The sequence below is a fragment of the Leucoraja erinacea genome, chromosome 3 (assembly GCF_028641065.1).
Source record: "Leucoraja erinacea ecotype New England chromosome 3, Leri_hhj_1, whole genome shotgun sequence".
Classification (NCBI taxonomy): domain Eukaryota; kingdom Metazoa; phylum Chordata; class Chondrichthyes; order Rajiformes; family Rajidae; genus Leucoraja; species Leucoraja erinaceus.
Genome location: NC_073379.1, coordinates 91081163 through 91098861, shown reverse-complemented (window position 1 = coordinate 91098861; position 17699 = coordinate 91081163). Strand labels below are relative to the sequence as shown.

Here is a 17699-nt window from a genome sequence, read left to right as displayed (position 1 = left end):
AGATGGCAGCAGCGTCAACCTGGAGGGGGGGGGGGGAGAAGGAGACGAGTGGTCACGTGACCAGACAAGGAGCCACGCTGTCAAAGGGGGAGGGGCTCCGTCGCCCCACGCCCCACGCCAGGCCGGCCACGTGGTCAAAGGGGCGGGGCTCCACGCCAGGCCGGCCACGTGGTCAAAGGGGCGGGGCTCCACGCCAGGCCGGCCACGTGGTCAAAGGCGGAGCATCCAATGGTCTCGGATCAAGGATAAACATTGGACAGGTACATGGATAGGATAAGGGGGAAGTCTTTTAGGATCGAGATGAGAATTTTTTTTTTTCACACAGAGTGGTGAATCTCTGGAACTCTCTGCCACAGAATGTAGTTGAGTCCAGTTCATTGGCTATATTTAAGAGGGAGTTAGATGTGGCCCTTGTGGCTAAAGGGATCAGGGGGTATGGAGAGAAGGCAGGTACAGGATACTGAGTTGGATGATCAGCCATGATCATATTGAATGGCGGTGCAGGCTCAAAGGGCCGAATGGTCTACCTCTGCACCTATTTTCTATGTTTCTATGAAAGTTTTAGATGGTCACACAAGGAACTGTAGTTCTGGAATCTTACATTACTTGATTACTTTTTCTTGATTAGTACAGGAGGCAGAGGTTATGGGGAGAATACAGGAGAATGTGGGTAGCTTAGGAGGGAGAGATAGATCAGCCATGATTGAATGGTGATGTAGACTTGATGGGCCAATTGGCCTAATTCTACTCCTATTCCTTATGACTGAACCTCAGTACACGTGACAATAAATTACACTGAACACAAAATGATGGAGTAACTCACTGGGTCGGGTAGCATCCCTGGAGAACATGGAGAGGGCGACGTTTTGGGTCGGGACCCTTCTTCAGACTGATTGGGGGAAGAGGGAGAAAGCTGGAAGAGAGGAGGGGTAGGACCAAGCATGGTGAGTGATAGGTGGATACAGTTGGGGGGGATGAGGGGTAGATGATAGGCAGATGGTTGGACTAAATTACATAAGGCCCACAGCCAGCGCGTAGAAGCAGCGCTAAATGCAACTCAATTCTACCTGTCTCGCCGGGTTAACCTACAGCCCTGCCTGGACTGACGGGACTCCAGTCTTGGGCCGTGGAGCTAGCGTTGCTTCTCCGCGCTGACTGTAATGCTGGGCCGTCGTTGGCAGGCAGAGTTGACAGGCAGCTGAGCTGGGTTTAGCGCTGCTTCTCTGCGCTAGCTGTGGGCCTGGGGGCACCACTCCCGTCTGATTCCCTGGGCGTGGGGAGGGGGGAGGGCACTCGGGTGAGGACGGGGATGGTCCAGTGGCGGTGTGGCAGCGATTGCAGTGCTGGAGACCCAGGATAGATCCTGGCTGCGGATGGGGCTCAGGTCTGTTTCCATGGATGCCGAGAGTGTTTTTCGTTTGTGACCCTATGACCAGGGCATGCAATTCAAGCTCCGCTCTATGATCTTTGCTCCAAGGACGTCTCCCTCCTCCAAGCACCGCTCTCTATCCTTAGTCCCACCCCCCCTACTTCCGCCACTGACCGACACTTCCCTTCTCCAATCATCGCGCTGAATCATCATGTCCCGCTCCCATTGCCTGCTGACCGATGTCTCTCTCGTCCAATCGGCGCCCTCGATCAGCAGTCCCACCTCCACTGTCTCGTGGAAAGCGGAGATTTCACCGAGTTTTAAAATCCGGATTACAAAAAATGGGATCGTCCCCCACCTCTCAAAACAGGGGGTGAACGTGTCCCCCCCCCCCCCCCCCCCCCCCGGGATTTCCGACCATGTGTCTAGGGACCCCAGCAGTCGTTCCTGGTGAGGCAGAGATTCACATGCACCTCCTCTAACCTCATCTACTGCATCTGGCGTTCCCAATGTGGCCTTTACATCGGCGAGACCGGGCACAGAACTTGAAGACCGTTTCGCCGAACACTTACGCTCAGTGCGCCGAGGCCTACCAGATCTCCCAGTTGCTAACCATTTTAACCCCTCATCCCATTCCCAGGCTGTATTGGACCTTCTCCGTTGATGGAGTGAAGCCACACACAAACTGGAGGAACAGCACTTCATATTCTGCCTGGGTAGTTTACAACTCAATGGTACGATCATTACATTTTCAATTTTTAGGTAACTAAGCTGCACCCTACTCCAATTCCCCTTCCACACCCCTCCCCTCCCCATCTTCCCTGTGCCCCACCTGGACTCTCACCAATTTCCCCCCTCCCCTTCTACCTATATTCCTTGCTCTGGCTTGACAATTCACTCATCTTCAATCATTATGTCACACCTTTTGTCTTTTCATCTCTGGCCATTGTCCGACCATCTGCCTATCATCTCCCCCCTCCAACCTGTATCTGCCTATTACTAGTCAGGCTTTGTTCAGACTAAATGTCGCAGAGATAAATCAGCAAGGGTTGGTGTTTATTGCCCCATTTCTGCCCGATTTCACCCCCTTCCCCACTCCAATAAGTCTGAAGAAGGGTCATGATCCGAAACATCACCAATCCATGTTCTTCAGAAATGCTGCCAGACCCACTGAGTTACTCCAGCATGGTGTTTTTTTTAATAAACCAGCATCTGCAGTTTGTTGTTTCTCTGAAAGAGATGGACTGGGACAAAGCCTGGCAAGGGGGGGGGGGGGGGGGGGGGGGGGGGGATTGGCAGGGGTGGACAAAGAGCAGAGAATAAAAGGAGACCAATCTGATGAACCTCTTTGCACTACTTTCATTACCACTACATCCTCCCATAGGTAGGGAAATCAGATGTGCACACAATATACCATAGGTAGGGAAATCAGAGGTACACCAAGACGCAATATGATTCGAGCAAGATGCCTCTGATTTTGGACTGAAATCTTCCAGCAATAATTACCAACCCTCGCTGACTTGTCTCTGCGACTTGAGTCTGAACAATGGTTCCGAACTGAAACGCCATCTCTCCATTCCCTGCACAGATGCTCCCTGACCTGCTGAGTTCCTCTGTAATCTCCATCACTCTGCTGCTGATTGAACGTAAGTATTGTATTTGTTGCACTCTTTGTGAATGGTAAATCTTTGGGCAGTTTGCCACATTGGAAATCCATATCGAGTCAACCATTTGCATCCATGTGCAGCTGTTGCTGGAACTTTGGAGGGATAAATTGATGGGTTGATGGATGCACAAATTAGCCACATAGGTCCTTCGATCAGTCTATGCTGATGATGTGCTCTTCATTGGCATATATCCCGCAGACCTCAGAGTGAGTGCAGGTGGGGTTTTTCAATCATACTTTTTGCATGGATTAAAATGGAAGTAGTGGATAGAATTCTTGCTGGAAGAGATTATGTAATTTGTGTGAAGCTCTCCTTTATCAGGAAGTACACCTGAGCTAGACATAAAATGCTGGAGTAACTGGAGTAATGCGGAACAGGCAGCATATCTGGAGAGAAGGAATGGGTGACGTTTTGGGTCAAGACCCTCCTTCAGACTCAAACTCAAACTGAGGTGCACTGACTCAGTACATCTGAGCAGCAACAAGAAACCTAGCCAGCAAACTAGCAGGAGCTGGATGCAAAGGTTTGGGTACCTGACTGTGAGGAGGCGAGTGCTGACCATGCTGTGATGCTGGATGGTAACTCTGGTCCTGCTCCCTACCTTTGTTACTGTAAGAAGTCTCATGAAAGATTATTATCTAAATGGTGTCAAGTTGGGAAAAGGGGAAGTACAACGGGATCTGGGGGTCCTTGTTCATCAGTCAATGAAAGTAAGCATGCAGGTACAGCAGGCAGTGAAGAAAGCGAATGGCATGTTGGCCTTCATAACAAGAAAAGTTGAGTATAGGAGCAAAGAGGTCCTTCTGCAGTTGTACAGGACCCTAGTGAGACCACATCTGGAGTATTGGGTGCAGTTTTGGTCTCCACATTTGAGGAAGGACATTCTTGCTATTGAGGGAGTGCAGCGTACGTTCACAAGGTTAATTCCCGGATGGCGGGACTGTCATATGCTGAGAGAATGGAGCGGCTGGGCTTGTATACTCTGGAGTTTAGAAGGAAGAGAGGGGATCTTATTGAAACATAAAAGATTATTAAGGGTTTGGACACGCTAGAGACAGGAAACATGTTCCCGATGTTGGGGCAGTCCAGAACCAGGGTTCACAATATAAGAACAGGGGGTAAGCCATTTAGAACGGAGATGAGGAAACACTTCTTCACACAGAGAGTTGTGAGTGTGGAATCCTCTGCCTCAGAGGGCGGTGGAGGCCGGTTCTCTGGAAACTAGATAGGCCTCTTGAAGATAGTGGAGTCAGGGGATATGGGGAGAAGGCAGGAACGGGTTACTGATTGTGGATGATCAGTCATGATCACATTGAATGGCGGTGCTGGCTTGAAGGGCCGTATGGCCTACTCCTGCACCTATTGTCTATTGTCTATTGAATAACAACAAGTTGTTTAACTTCATATTAAGTTCTTTATTGAACATTTAAGTGTAAGACCTAACAGAAGCTTCTGTGCAGTCTCCATTCGATATCCAACTGCTGGTCGCACCCTTGAGCACCGAGTTTATCAGCTAGCTGCATTCCAATGGAAGATATTATGAAAAGCTGGCATGGACCAGACCAGTATTATAGTGACTGGTCTACATCCTCCTTCTCGTTTGTAGCATCTGCCTCATAACTAAAACAAGCATGCACATATGTTCGGCAGCAAAGCTCTATGAATATAAAAATTTAACTAACAACTACAGCAAAGCAAAGCAAGTAAAGTAGCGTTGCTCAAAGTAAAAACATTTAGACATAGTCTTTGTATCTAGGATTCAGCTTGCAAATCTGTCCTGCATGTGTCTGGTATAACCACTCTGTGGCACTCTTTACAGGTGCTGCCACGAACGGCACAAGGTTCTTAGCAGGTGATTACTCTGCAGGTACAGGTTTCACAGGTGATTTTTCAATGGGTTTCACGGGTGATTTCTCCGCCAGTACCTACCCCACAGCTGGTTCTTCCACTGGTGCAGACACGTGTCTCATGTCCATTGTTTAGAAGAGCATTTCCATCTTCCATCCACATCATTTCATTCGGGTAATTCGCAGGATCGTATGGGATTTGCTGCGATGACACCGGCTCATTTACTGGTAGAATGTGCCTCCGATTCCTTCTGCAGATACTTCCTTCTGACTGGACCTTATAGGATCGGGGCACCTGGCATGCCTCTTTGACCGTGCCCAAGCAGTCATAGCCTTTCTGGGTTTGTAGCCTGACAGCTTGTCCTTCCATCAACGGTTTGAGTGGTCGACTGGATCGGTCAAAGCACGCCTTCTGCGTCCGCCTTTTATGGAGCAATTGATTCTGGACTACCTTCGGGTTGTATGGCTGGAGCAGTTGCTATGAAACGGGAAGAGTGGTAGGTGTTTGTCTCGATAACAGTCATTGTGCTGGAGAGCCGTGTTGTGTCACGTGGAACATTTTGGAGATTCAGGAGATCTATCAACATATCCGCTTATTGAGGATAGTTAACAGTGGTTGGTGATCGGTCCGATTGTTACAAGCTTGCCGAAGATGTAGCCGTTGAACTTGATACAGGCGAAGACCACAGCCAGCAACTCCTTTTCGATCTGTGCATATCTAGTCTCTGTGTCTGTCATTGTCCTGGAAGCATAGGCAATAGGCTTTTCTCCCTGTAGGCGCGTAGCGCCGAGGCTGTACTAGGAAGCGTTGCAGGTAAGTGTAACAGGCTGATTGACATTGAAATAAGCCAGGGTAGGAGGGCACGACATCTGTTGTTTGAGTGTGTCAAAAGCACATTGCTGCTGTTCATGTCCAGTCAGTGCCTTTGTGAGTAAGCTGCCGTAGGGGAGCCGAGAGCTCGCTGAAACTGGGAATAAATTTCCCAAGGTAGTTGACCATGCCCAGAAATCTCTGCAGGGCGGTGACATCAGTTGGTGCAGCCATTTCGCTGATGGCCGCTGTCTTTGAAGGATGAGCCTTAAGGTCTTTGTTGTGAAAATATGTCCCACGTAGCTCACCTGATTGACACGGAACTTGCATTTGTGAGGACTGAGTTTTAAATTCACTTCCCTGACACGATTGATCACTTTCTCAAGTTTTCGCCGTGTTCTTTCTAACGTTTCTGCCCGCAACAATGATGTCATCAACAATGATCGCGCATGGTTGACCTTCAAAGATCTGTTCGATATTGCGTTGGAACACCTCACTGGCCGAGTTGATTCCGAATGGCATCCGTAGGAACCAGTAGCGGCCAAACGAGGTGCTGAGGGTGGTGAGCATTGATGATTTGCGGACGAGGGGAATCTGCCAGAAAGAAGTTTTGGTGTCTAGCACGGAATATATTGTTGCGTTTCCCATGCGGGCAGCCACTTCCCCCACTGTACGCATGGGGTGATGCAGCCTTTTCAGGGCAACATTCAGGTCCTTGGCCTTGATATATGGATCTCGTATTTGTTCTTTTTTGTGGTAGCGACCATCGAGGACACCTAGTCGGTGAGTTCCGTCACAGGAGTGATAACCCCCAATGCTTGCATTCTATCTAATTTGGCTTTGACCCGGTCGCACATGGCTATGGGAATGCGATGTGCAGAAAGAACAACGGGTCTCACGTCTGGGTCCAGGGTCATTGAATGTGTTACTGGAAGCTTTCTGGGCTTGTCGGTGAAGAGATCGTTGTATTCCGTGAATTCCTAATAGTGGCACTGCACCAGTTTTGACGATATAAAATGATAATCTGTGTCCATCCCGTTATAGTGGCACTGTAACTTTATCTGTCCGGTAGGATCAATCTTTCTGCCACCATATGCCAATAGAGTGGCACTGCATGTATTTAGTTGCTCAGCATTCCAACTGGAGGCGTGGGTTCGAAACCCACTTCTGACCCCATGTAAGAAGTCTCTTGAATAACAAGAAGTCATTTAACTTCATATTAATTTCTTTATTGACATATAAGTGTAAGACCTAACAGAAGCTTCTGTACAGTCTCCATTCGATATATCCAACTTCCGGTCGCGCCGTTGAGCACCGAGCTTATCAGCTAGCTGCATTCCAATGGAAGATATTAGGTAAAAGCTGGCATGGACCAGACCAGCAATGTAGTGACTGGTCTACAGATTCCAAGGTCCTGAAGAAGCTGATGCATTTCTCCTGGGACAAGAAGTAACACTGGATTTCTGCCGCAGTTCTGAGCCTCCCAATTGAGGAGGGTGGTCGCTCCCTCCACTTGACTAAATACATTCCTCAAGATAAGGTCTAGAAATGCTCCTTCCTTCGTCTGTCTATCTCCATATTGCACCAAATGTCTCTCCAGGACACATATCAAAATTTCCAACCCTTTTGAGTCTTTAACATTAAGGCAATCCCAGTTAGTATTTCCGAGATTGAAATTCCCCAGTACGATAATCCTATTTTTATTGCATTGCTCTGATATCTACCTAGATATGCCATTTATTGTCACTATACATGTACAGTGAAATTGAAAGCTGCTCGTACTCAGTGCATACATATAATTTAGTACAAAAAACAAGAAACAGAAAAAACAAAAAACAGAAGGGAGAAGGGGGGGGGGGGGGGGGGGGGGTGGGTGCACAAATTCTCGGGCTATCTTCCCTACATATATACAGATGGAAGTCCGGGTGTTGGGCTGTGAAGTCAGTGCATGTGTGAATTTGAATTAAGAGTAGTTATAATTTTCGGAAAGCAACTATTTCTGAGTCTATTTGTCCTGGATTTGATGCACCTATAGCGCCTTCCAGAGGGCAGCAGGTCGAAGAGTCCAAACGCAGGATGGGAGCTGTCTTTGATGATCTTCTTTGCCCTGCTAAGGCAGCGGGAGGTGTAGATATCCATCAGGGAGGGGAGAGGGCAACCAATGATCTTCTGTGCTGTCCTAGTTACCCTCTGAAGCCTCTCCCTGTCTGCCATGGTGCAGCTGCCATACCATGCTGTAATGCAGTATGTCAGCAGGCCTGTTCCTCCTGTTCCTCTATCTCCTGTAGATTGTTGGGAGGTCTGTATTACATCCCCAGCAACACCCCTTATCTCACTTTCTAATCTCAACCTTACAGCATAGCTTGAGGAGCCTTCGTGGATATCTTCCCTCAATACTCTTCTTCGTGCGTATGGCGTGCACAGCCTAAAGTAGCAGGACAACTTGTTTTATTTGATCTTATTTGATTGTGCAAGCCGGTTTGATTGCATTCAACGAAACAGGGTGGACCACGTGAAGGTTGCAATCTTCCACCCCCCCCTCAATACTGAAATAATAAAATCTTGTCCAAATCCTAGGACATTGAGTTGCCAGTCCTACCCCATGTCACAGTGATGATCACAATATTAAACAGCCCTGTTTAATAAAGCATTGAATTCCTCTCATTTAGTAGTTATAATCCTTGCATTAAAATACATTTAATTTTTGTTTTGTTTGTTTTAAGACAATATACCAATACAACACAGCAACAGGCCTTACAGACCGCAATGTCTGTACCAAACATGATGCCAAGTTAAACTAATATCTGTCTGCATATGACCCATATCCCCAAAATCCCTGCATATCCAGGCTTATCCAAACACTTCTTAAACTGCATTATTGGATTTGCTTCCACTACCACCCAGCAGCAGGTTCCAGGCACCCATCACTATATAAAAAACAGCCCCTCACATCGTGTATAGAACAGCATCTGCAGTTCCTTCCTACACATGAGTATAGAAGTTGGGAGGTCATGTTGCAGTTGTATAAGATGTTGTTGAGACCACATTTAGAGTATTGTGTTCAGTTCTGGGCAACTACCCCTCATCTTCCGACGCTCCAGGGAAGCGTCCCAGCCTACTCAACCGCTCCCTATAGCTCAGACCCTCTAGTCCGGGCAACATCCTCGTAAATCTTCTCTGTAGATCGGGTAGTTGCACAGTCTCTCTTGCCACAAGTAAGTGAATCGAGTACCAGAGGACATAGGTTTAAGATGAAGGGGAATCTGAGGGGTAACTTTTTCACACAAAGGGTGGTGGGTATATGGCACAAGCTGTCAGAGGAAGTAGTTGAGGCTGGGACTATCCCAACATTTGAGAAACAGTTAGACAGGTACATGGATAGGACAGGTTTGGAAGGATATGGACCTAACACAGGCAGGCGGGACTAGTGTAGCTGGGACATATTGGCCGGTGTAGGCAAGTTGGGCCGAAGGGCCTGTTTCCACACTGTATCACTCTATGACTCTATCATTTTTAAACTTTCCATCTGACCCTAAAGCTATGCCCTCAAGTCTTGGACATTCCACCCTGGGAAAAAGATTCTGATACTCCACGCTATCTCTTTTGGTGTCATCTTCAAAATCACTAGCCATCCAATCTACTGTCTATTTAATTCCACATTGTTTGTATATATCACAAACAACAATGGTACCAACACAGATCCCTGTGGGACATCACTGGTTACAGACCTCTTGCAGCATAACACTATTCCACCTCTACCGGTGCAGGCTCGAAGGGCCGAATGGCCTACTCCTGCACCTAATTTTTATGTTTACCCTCTATCCTCTATGGGATAGCTATTTCTGAATGCAGTCTATTAAATCACTGAATCCCATGCATCTTAACTTGGTTTCCTGGTCCTCCAAAATATTCCAAATGGAATTTAAACTGGAGGTAGTGGAGGGAGGACTTAAGCCAGAAAGGGTTTTTGGGAAGAAAGAGCTACCTTAAATTTAGTTGCATCTGGTTGGGTAACTATGGGAGGGTGAAGACTATTCCATGCTTTAATTGTGCAGGGGAAGAATGAATTGCTGTACGCATCTGTCTTGGTAGCTGGTATCTCAAATTGGATCGAATGCCCTTGTCTGCTCCTAATTGTTTTGGGTTTGATGTAGGTTTTGTAATTTTCTGGATCAGCCTACCATGGGAGGGGGGGAGGGACTTTATGAAATGCCTTTCTAAATTCCATATAAATATCATTCATTGCCCAACCCTCATCAACAATCTTCATCACCTGCTCAAAAAAACTCAAGGAATAACATAGGTTACTCGCCAGTCCTCTGGGACCTCACCTGCAGTTAGAGAGGACACAAAGACATTTGTCAAGATTCCTGCAATTTTCTCCCTTGCCTCACTCAATAACCTGAGATAGATTGCATCAGACCCTAGGGATTTATCCACCTTATGCTTTTCAAGAGACCCAATACCACCTTCTTCCACGCCAGCAACGTGTTAGTTTTTTCAACTTTTTAAAAATTTTTTTAGTATGTTTTAAAGTATGTTTTTAATGGTTCTTTGTGTGGGGGGTGGTGTGGGGGTGTAAGGGGGAAACCGCTTTGGTCGCCCCCCTCCACGGAGAGACAACATTTTCCATGACACCTCCCCCGTGGCCTAACAGCAAGGATCGGTGCGGCATTTCCCGGAGACGCGCCTGGGGCTTCAGCGGCGGGCGCAGCGTGGACGCTCGGCGTGGAGCGGGCGAGCCCTCGCCGGAGGGGAGTGCTCCGTTTCCTTGGCTCGCGGATGCGGGCAGCCTGAAGCCACGGTCTGCAGAGCTCCAGCTGGCGTTGCGTCCGCAGCCTGGGATCCCTCGTGGGGGACCCGGGAGAAGAAGAAGCCACCACTGCCGGCCCGTGGCCTACTTCTACCGCGGGCGAGGCATGGACTTACCATCTCCCCTGGAGGGGAGCTTCGACCGCCGGCCCTACGGTCTGCGGTGCTTCTGGCTGCGGCGCGGCGGGGACTTTAAATCTTCGACTGCCGGCCTGCGGCCTACACCATCTTGAAGCCACGGTCTCCGGTGGGGAGGCACCGATTCAGGACTTATCTGGACTTACCTTATCTGAACATCTGGACGCCCGCAGCGACGGCTGCGGAGGGTTGAGGTCCCGACCACGGGGGGAATTGGACGAGGACTGGCCAAGTTCTGTGCCTTCCACCACAGTGATGATTGCTGTGGTGGATGTTTTTGTTACATTTTTATTGTGTATTGTGTGTTCTTTATCATTGTACCGCTGCTGGCAAATTCATTTCACTTGCACTTCATGTGCAATGTGACGAATAAAACCGCATTGTATTGCATTGTATTCATTATACCCTAGCATATGTATAACTTGCACTGGACCGTCCGGAGGAGGCCCACGAGAGGAAGAAGACCATATACGAAGAGCTGGTCATAGACTGCCATAAGCAGGGCTGTAAGGCAAGGTGTAAGCCCATCGAGGTTGGCTGCAGAGGTTTTGCAGGGCAATCGCTCTACAAAACCTTGAGCGCACTGGGCATCAACGGATTGGAGAGGAGAAGAGCCATCAAGAACACCACAGGGGCAGCGGAGAAAGCCTCGAGATGTCTCTGGATCTAGAGAGGAGGTCCATGGGGAGGAGCGAATGCCACCTGAACACAAGAATGCCATCTGATCAACCACGACTTGATCGCCTGGGTGAGCGGGGCTGATGTTGAAAGACCCGAAACACCCAATGAGCCCAGGTTACATCACTGATTATGTGTTCAGGAGCATCAATAGATGTATTTTACTTCGGAGTCACGTGGGTGATTCCGTGAAGAAGCCCCGCCAGTCCGCATGCACGTCATTACGTCGTTCGCATGGCGAAGCACCAGACTGGCAGGCGCGTCGCTCCTGCCAGCGGTAAGTTTAAACCGACAGGTACATTTTTATTTCTTTCCAGGTTGTGTTTTTCTTGCAGGAACCTCTTACAGAGGTTTCCTGCTGGAGGCTGTAGCGAAGTCTGGACGAGTCGCGGCGAAACCGGCTTTGGACTGTGGGGAGACTCCGGTCCAGACCACGGAACGCAGGTAGCCGGCGGATGTCGGGTTCGCTACTCCAGTCGCTGACAAGGCGGTCAGCGGCTTCCAGACCGCTGTGGTTCCCATGGAGGGGTAAATCCACGAGGAAGGCAGTCTCACCAGGGTGCCGACTGAGAGCACCCTGGCTACTCCTGTGGGGAGGAAAATACATTAAAAAGTAAGGCCCGTGGACTCTGTTGAGTCAGGCCAGTTGGATTCCCCTCCCACTAGGAACGACATCTGTGGACATCTGGCAAAGATGGAGCACCTGATGGAGAGGATGCTCGATCATGACATGCTCCAGAAGGAGCTTTATATCTGTGGGTCACCCCATGGGCCCATGGCAGCAGCTTCTGTTCAAGGCTGTATAGGGAAGATCTGCTCCATGAAGAGGAGCCTTGTATCCATGGGTCTTCTTGGGGGCCCATGGCAGCAGCACCTGTAGAAGGGCTGCATAATGTCTCCCTCATGGAGGAGGTGAGCTTACCGGGGCAGTTTTGTTCTGACCCTGAGGTTGGGGATATTGCAGAGCAGCATACCCCAAGGCATGGAAGCCAAGAACCAGGGGTGCCAGGCATGGCATCGAAATTCGCCATACCAACTGGGACAGGCGAGCCAATAAAAAGAATATCAGGGCTGTCCAGGAAAGAGCTCCTGATGGTGAGGATGCTCCATCACGATATGCTCCAGCAAGAGGAGCTTTATATCCGCGGGTCTCCTCGGGGGCCCATGGCAGCAGCACCTGTTGAAGGCTGCACAATGTCTCCCTCTCGGAGGAGGAGAGCATATGGGATCTGTTTTGTTCTGACTCCGAGGTCGGAGGTATATCCGGGGAGCATACCTCAAGGCAGGGGCCTGCTCAGCCAGCACCTGTTCAGGGCTGTCTACGAATCTCCCTCTCTGTGCAGGGGAGTGCAAGTGGTCAGTGGGTAACTGACTTCAAATTCTAAAGTATGTCCGTGGACCGTACTAGAGCACATGCGTATGGATTCAAGGGAGTCCTCGCAAACGAAGGTGGCAGAATACCCGGAAGGGGCCAGAGTTCCCCTCATGCTTTAAGTGCCGGGAATGAACAGCGCTATCAGGGGTGACATTAAAGACCAGCTGCCGAATCCTCTCTTCAGGTAAGACCTATTCATCAGGTAAAACGTGGATAAGGAAGCAAAAGCTGTCGAACCAATCGAGGTACCAACGACGAGCAAAGCTTCATCGTTACGGCGACAACACACCCCACGCCTCCATTGGCAGTAAGCAGTTCACTGAAGTTGGTGGCACCATGAAAGTTGAGCAGTGGTCTTCAATCCGAGACCCAAGTGGCCTTACAACACACAAATGGTTGTGGCATCTAACCATGTAAACTGCACAATACAAGGGTTCCAAGCACAGAATTGGGCCAGATATGTCTTTACAGGCAAGCTCAGAATTATGTCCAGAGTTGTCTTTCGAGGCAGGCTCAGTATTATGGCCTGGATTGGCTTTCGGGACAGGCTCGGAAATCGGGCCAGAGTTGTTGCTCGAGCAGGTATGGAATTCGCAGGCGTGGCCTGTTCATTGTGAAAAAGATGCAGAATGTCGTTTAACTCGCATGTGCAGTATACATTTTTCCGAATAGGAAACTTCGCATCTGATTTCCTTAGGATGCTCCCATTAACAGAGATCACCGGAGACATTTGAAATTTATCTGGACCAAAGCAATGATAAAAACATTGCAAAATGGGTTAACTTCAGTTCCCTGGTTATTTACCAGATTACTAAAACCGATGCTTGGAATGCTCTAAGAGATCAAAAACATTTGTCATGTCTTGTCTGGAGGATATTCTAACGCTGTATGTTGCTAAAATCAACTTTCAGCCTCAAACTATGTTTAAGGAAATGAAGGTGATACAAACTAGACTTGTTCATCATTGGGATTTACCTTTAACTATTAATTAGTCTGTGACTCCGCCCTGGGGTAAGAGATTGGAATTAATAGGAGCCTGTAACAATCTTGCTGTGATAAAGCAGCCTTCTATTCATCAAGTGTAATTGGCACTATAGTAGCTGTGATTCAGCTGTGCAAGTAGGGGAGCTTACATCATGCAAAGTAGTAATCTCTCAAATGCCATGTAGGGCTTTGTGACAGACATTATGCTATTACCAGCTGAAGCTACCAAAGTCATAATGGTGGACGAACAGTATTCAGCATTGCCCCAGTAGTCTGGTCAGTAAAATTTCAGTTACATTATAAACTGATGGGGCTCTAAGGTGGAAAATTATGAATGCCATCTTTAGTTCGGAGAGATTTGCATGAGTTAACAATTATTCAGTTATTAGTATCAACTATCTATAGACACTAGGTGCATTCTAGAGGTTAAAAGGGTTATTGAGCGAATATGTATAATCTGCATGCTCAACGTTGAGTTGATACACTATGGTGGCGGCATATGTTAGTCACATGGGTGCAATCAAGTCAGAATATCCTGTAATAATTTACCTAATCTTATTTTCCGTTACAGTATCATCACATACAATCAATGACAACTCAAAATGGGTATTGGATCATTAAGTATTTAATGAAATTATGGCTCGATGGAACACCGAATATCGATAAGTTTGTTTCCAGGCTCATTTACCGGTTGCAAAATATGTGGCATAACAGTGGCGAAAGATACATTCTCGCTTCATTGAGAAGGAAGTTACTTTTGTCTCCCTCCATTTTGCCTCATCAGTCGGGTATTGCAATAAAGTCAGCAAGATCCCGCTTTAGGTTGTCATTCTGTCTGACTGGACTATGCAGCCATGCTTCCCGCTTTCATCGGGAATAATAATAATACAACCTTTTATGGTTATTCTAAACGTAAAACTTTGCTGGTTCAGCCTGTGGCTTGGGAAACCAGCCTCTGCATGATAAAATCAATTTATTGACATAGATTCTGAGTAGACTGCACTTGCGGCTCAGATTGTCAGACCAATCCATATTTGTGCTCACTGCAGAGTGCAGGGATAGCACCAAAAAAGATAAGCATTACATTTCCTCTTCAGGAGATGGGAAGCGTTTTGTTTGAATGCTAATGTTACATCTTATACGGTATAGATAACTGACATCTTGGAGTTCGTTTCAAATGGGCCTTTGACAATAAATTAAGTTCATAAGACCATTAACTGTGCCCAATATGTCTTCCCATCATCTTTGCTGCAGCAAACGGGACTCACTCTGTCAGATTTCACCCTCTGATCCAGAGTTTATAGAGGATATCTTTCACACAAGTTCTCACAGGACAAGCACAGGGCAGTATGGGATTTTGACATAGGATTAACACTATTTCACCAGGGGGCTCCAGCTACATCCTTAGCTTTGGCTCGGCTCTCATAAGGTATTTATCCTCATGGCGCTGGTCTCAGCGCAAGGGGTTCAGTCATTACATATTGTGACTGGACAGGATGGTTACATCTGCAAATAATATTATATTTTAATGTTTAGTTAAGCAGAACAGACGTGAGGTCTCAAACTAGTTTCATGGCATACCCCATGGACCTTTGGTTGTGTATGGTCACACATATACAACAATACGTCAAGGTCACGAAGAGCCGTAGATGCTCTGAACTAGCAATGTTTGTAATTACAAAAACTTTATAAAAAGGTATTGGTTCAGACCATCTCCAGGTGGTTAAAACGGGGTTTGGCTCATGAAGGAGTAGATACTGATATTTTTCGAGTCTCACTCCACCAGGGCTGCTACAACATCAGCAGCAAAGGTTATGTACCACATCCTGGCGACTGCAGCATGGTCGAACGAACAAACTTTCATAATAACCTATTGCCAGACCAGGGGTATTTGCCAACTCTATTTTAGGTTCAGTGGTTAGTTTACTCCCGGATGAGAGGAGTTACTATTATTTATTCATTATGAATGTTTCCCTCATCTGTCAATGAAGCAGTTGTGGTTGTGTAGACTCGTTTCTCACGGCATGAAATCACAGAGCTTTGAAATCTTCACGGAATCACTCACGTGACTCCGAAGTGAAATAGTAAGATTAAACGAGAAGTTACCAGTTTGAAGTTTGATCTTTATTTTATGAGGAGTTACGATGAGCTATTACGTGCCCAGCACTCCCTATCCTCTCTCATAAAGATCACTCGGTAGCTCTAGGCTTCTCTAAGTCTTACTATGTTACTTCGACTGCGACTTATCTGTGATTTCACACCGCTGCTTTGAAGATTGACGCGCATGTGGACTGGCGGGGCTTCTTCTCGTAATCGCTCATCGTAACTCATAAAATAAAGATCAAACTTCAAACTGATGTTCTCGTTTAATCTTACTATTTTTTATCAATCCTCCATGACCTTCTCCTTGGTGCATAGAAATGCTAAGTACTCGTTTTGTAACTCACCTGAATCCTCTGACTCCAAGCCTAATTTTAATCTTCTATCCTTGTGTGATCCTATCTTTTCCTTAATGACCCTCTTGTTTTTAATGTATGTATAAAAGGCCTTTGGATTTTTAAAAATCCTATTTACTGATAACATTTAATTGCCCCTTTAGGCCCTTCTAATTACCTACAAGTTCATTCCTGCTTGTGCAATGTTCAATAAAGACCCTGTCTGATTTTGTGTTCTGAATCCTTCTGAATCGTCCCTCTCTTTGGTCATGCAAGGTCCCTCTTCCTTACTGGAACAGACCAGTCATGAACTATGATTAACTTTAAATGACTCTCACATGTCAGATGTGGACTTACCCTCTAACAACCACTCCCAATTTACCGTCCCTCAGCAGTTCATTTCAAAGAAAAGAAACAACATCTGGTGCAATGCAACAGAGAAGTAGCACTGCGGATCAGTTCTGATGCAGATATAGACTTACTTCTTGGAAGTGCTCAATGGTGCTGGGAAGCTACTACATTCACATCAAACGTAGAACAGTAAAGCACAGGAACAAACCCTTTGGATCAAAATGTCCGTGACAAACATGATGCCATGTCTACCTGAACGTGACCCATGTCCCACAGTTTCCTGCATATCCATGTGCCATTCTGAAAACCTTACAAGCGCAGTTGTCCCTGCCTCCACCTCCATCACGAGCATCACATTGCAGGCACCCACAGCTATCTCCACAAGTAAACCTACCCGCGCATCACCTTTAAATTTTTCCTTTTGATCTTAACGTTATGCCCCCTAGATTTTTACATTTCCACCCTATTATAAAGAGTGACCCCATTATGCAGAATGATTAGATTGGAAGGCACTGCCAGAGGAGGTACTGCAGTATTGTGCTCAGCTCTTGACATCGAACAATGTATTTTTCTTATCATATCTAACTCTTCATGTGTCCTTACATCCAGAGGTTGGATTTGGAAATCGCATTGTACTTTATTGTGAGAATGTATTTGCACTGAATACTCAGTATTCAATAGACAATATGCTAGTCTGAAGAAGGGTCTCGACCCGAAACGTCACCCATTCCTTCTCTCCGGAGATGCTGCCTGGCCCCTGAATTACATCAGCATTTTGTGTTTATCTTCGGTTTAAACCAGCATGTGCAGTTCTTTCCTACAATCATTATCTTGTGGCAGCACCTGGTAGCAACCCAAGGGCACAACGAACCATTGATTCTAGAGGGCGCCCTCTTGGTGGGGGAGGCGCGAGTCATGGGGTCGGTACCTGAGTTGGTATTTAAGGCTGTGCAACGCCCGTGTCAGGTGAGAAGTAGTGAGCTGTATTGGAGAGATTAAATACAACTCGTGTATTGGAGAGAATGCGCACAACTCGTGTCCGTCTAGTTTTTGGCTGGACTTCTGTGAGCCTCCGCCACATTTGGTGACTCCAGACGCCCAGGAGTGTAATCCTGGAAGGGAAATTTAAAAAAAAAATGCATTCTGCCACTGCCGCCTATGAGGCCGAACTCAACACGGTCTCCCTGAAACTACCTACATTTTGGACCTCGTAGCCGAGGGTTTGGTTTCGA

At 47.2% G+C, this 17699-nt stretch overlaps 1 long non-coding RNA gene across 1 annotated transcript; it reads left to right on the top strand.

Moving 5' to 3' along the window:
• The first annotated feature begins 183 nt into the window (after window positions 1-183).
• LOC129695822 (uncharacterized) lies at window positions 184-16521 on the top strand. Its single transcript, XR_008723232.1, has 3 exons — window positions 184-260; window positions 2958-3015; window positions 14253-16521. It is a non-coding gene; the product is annotated as an uncharacterized LOC129695822 (long non-coding RNA).
• The last annotated feature ends 1178 nt before the right edge of the window (window positions 16522-17699 follow it).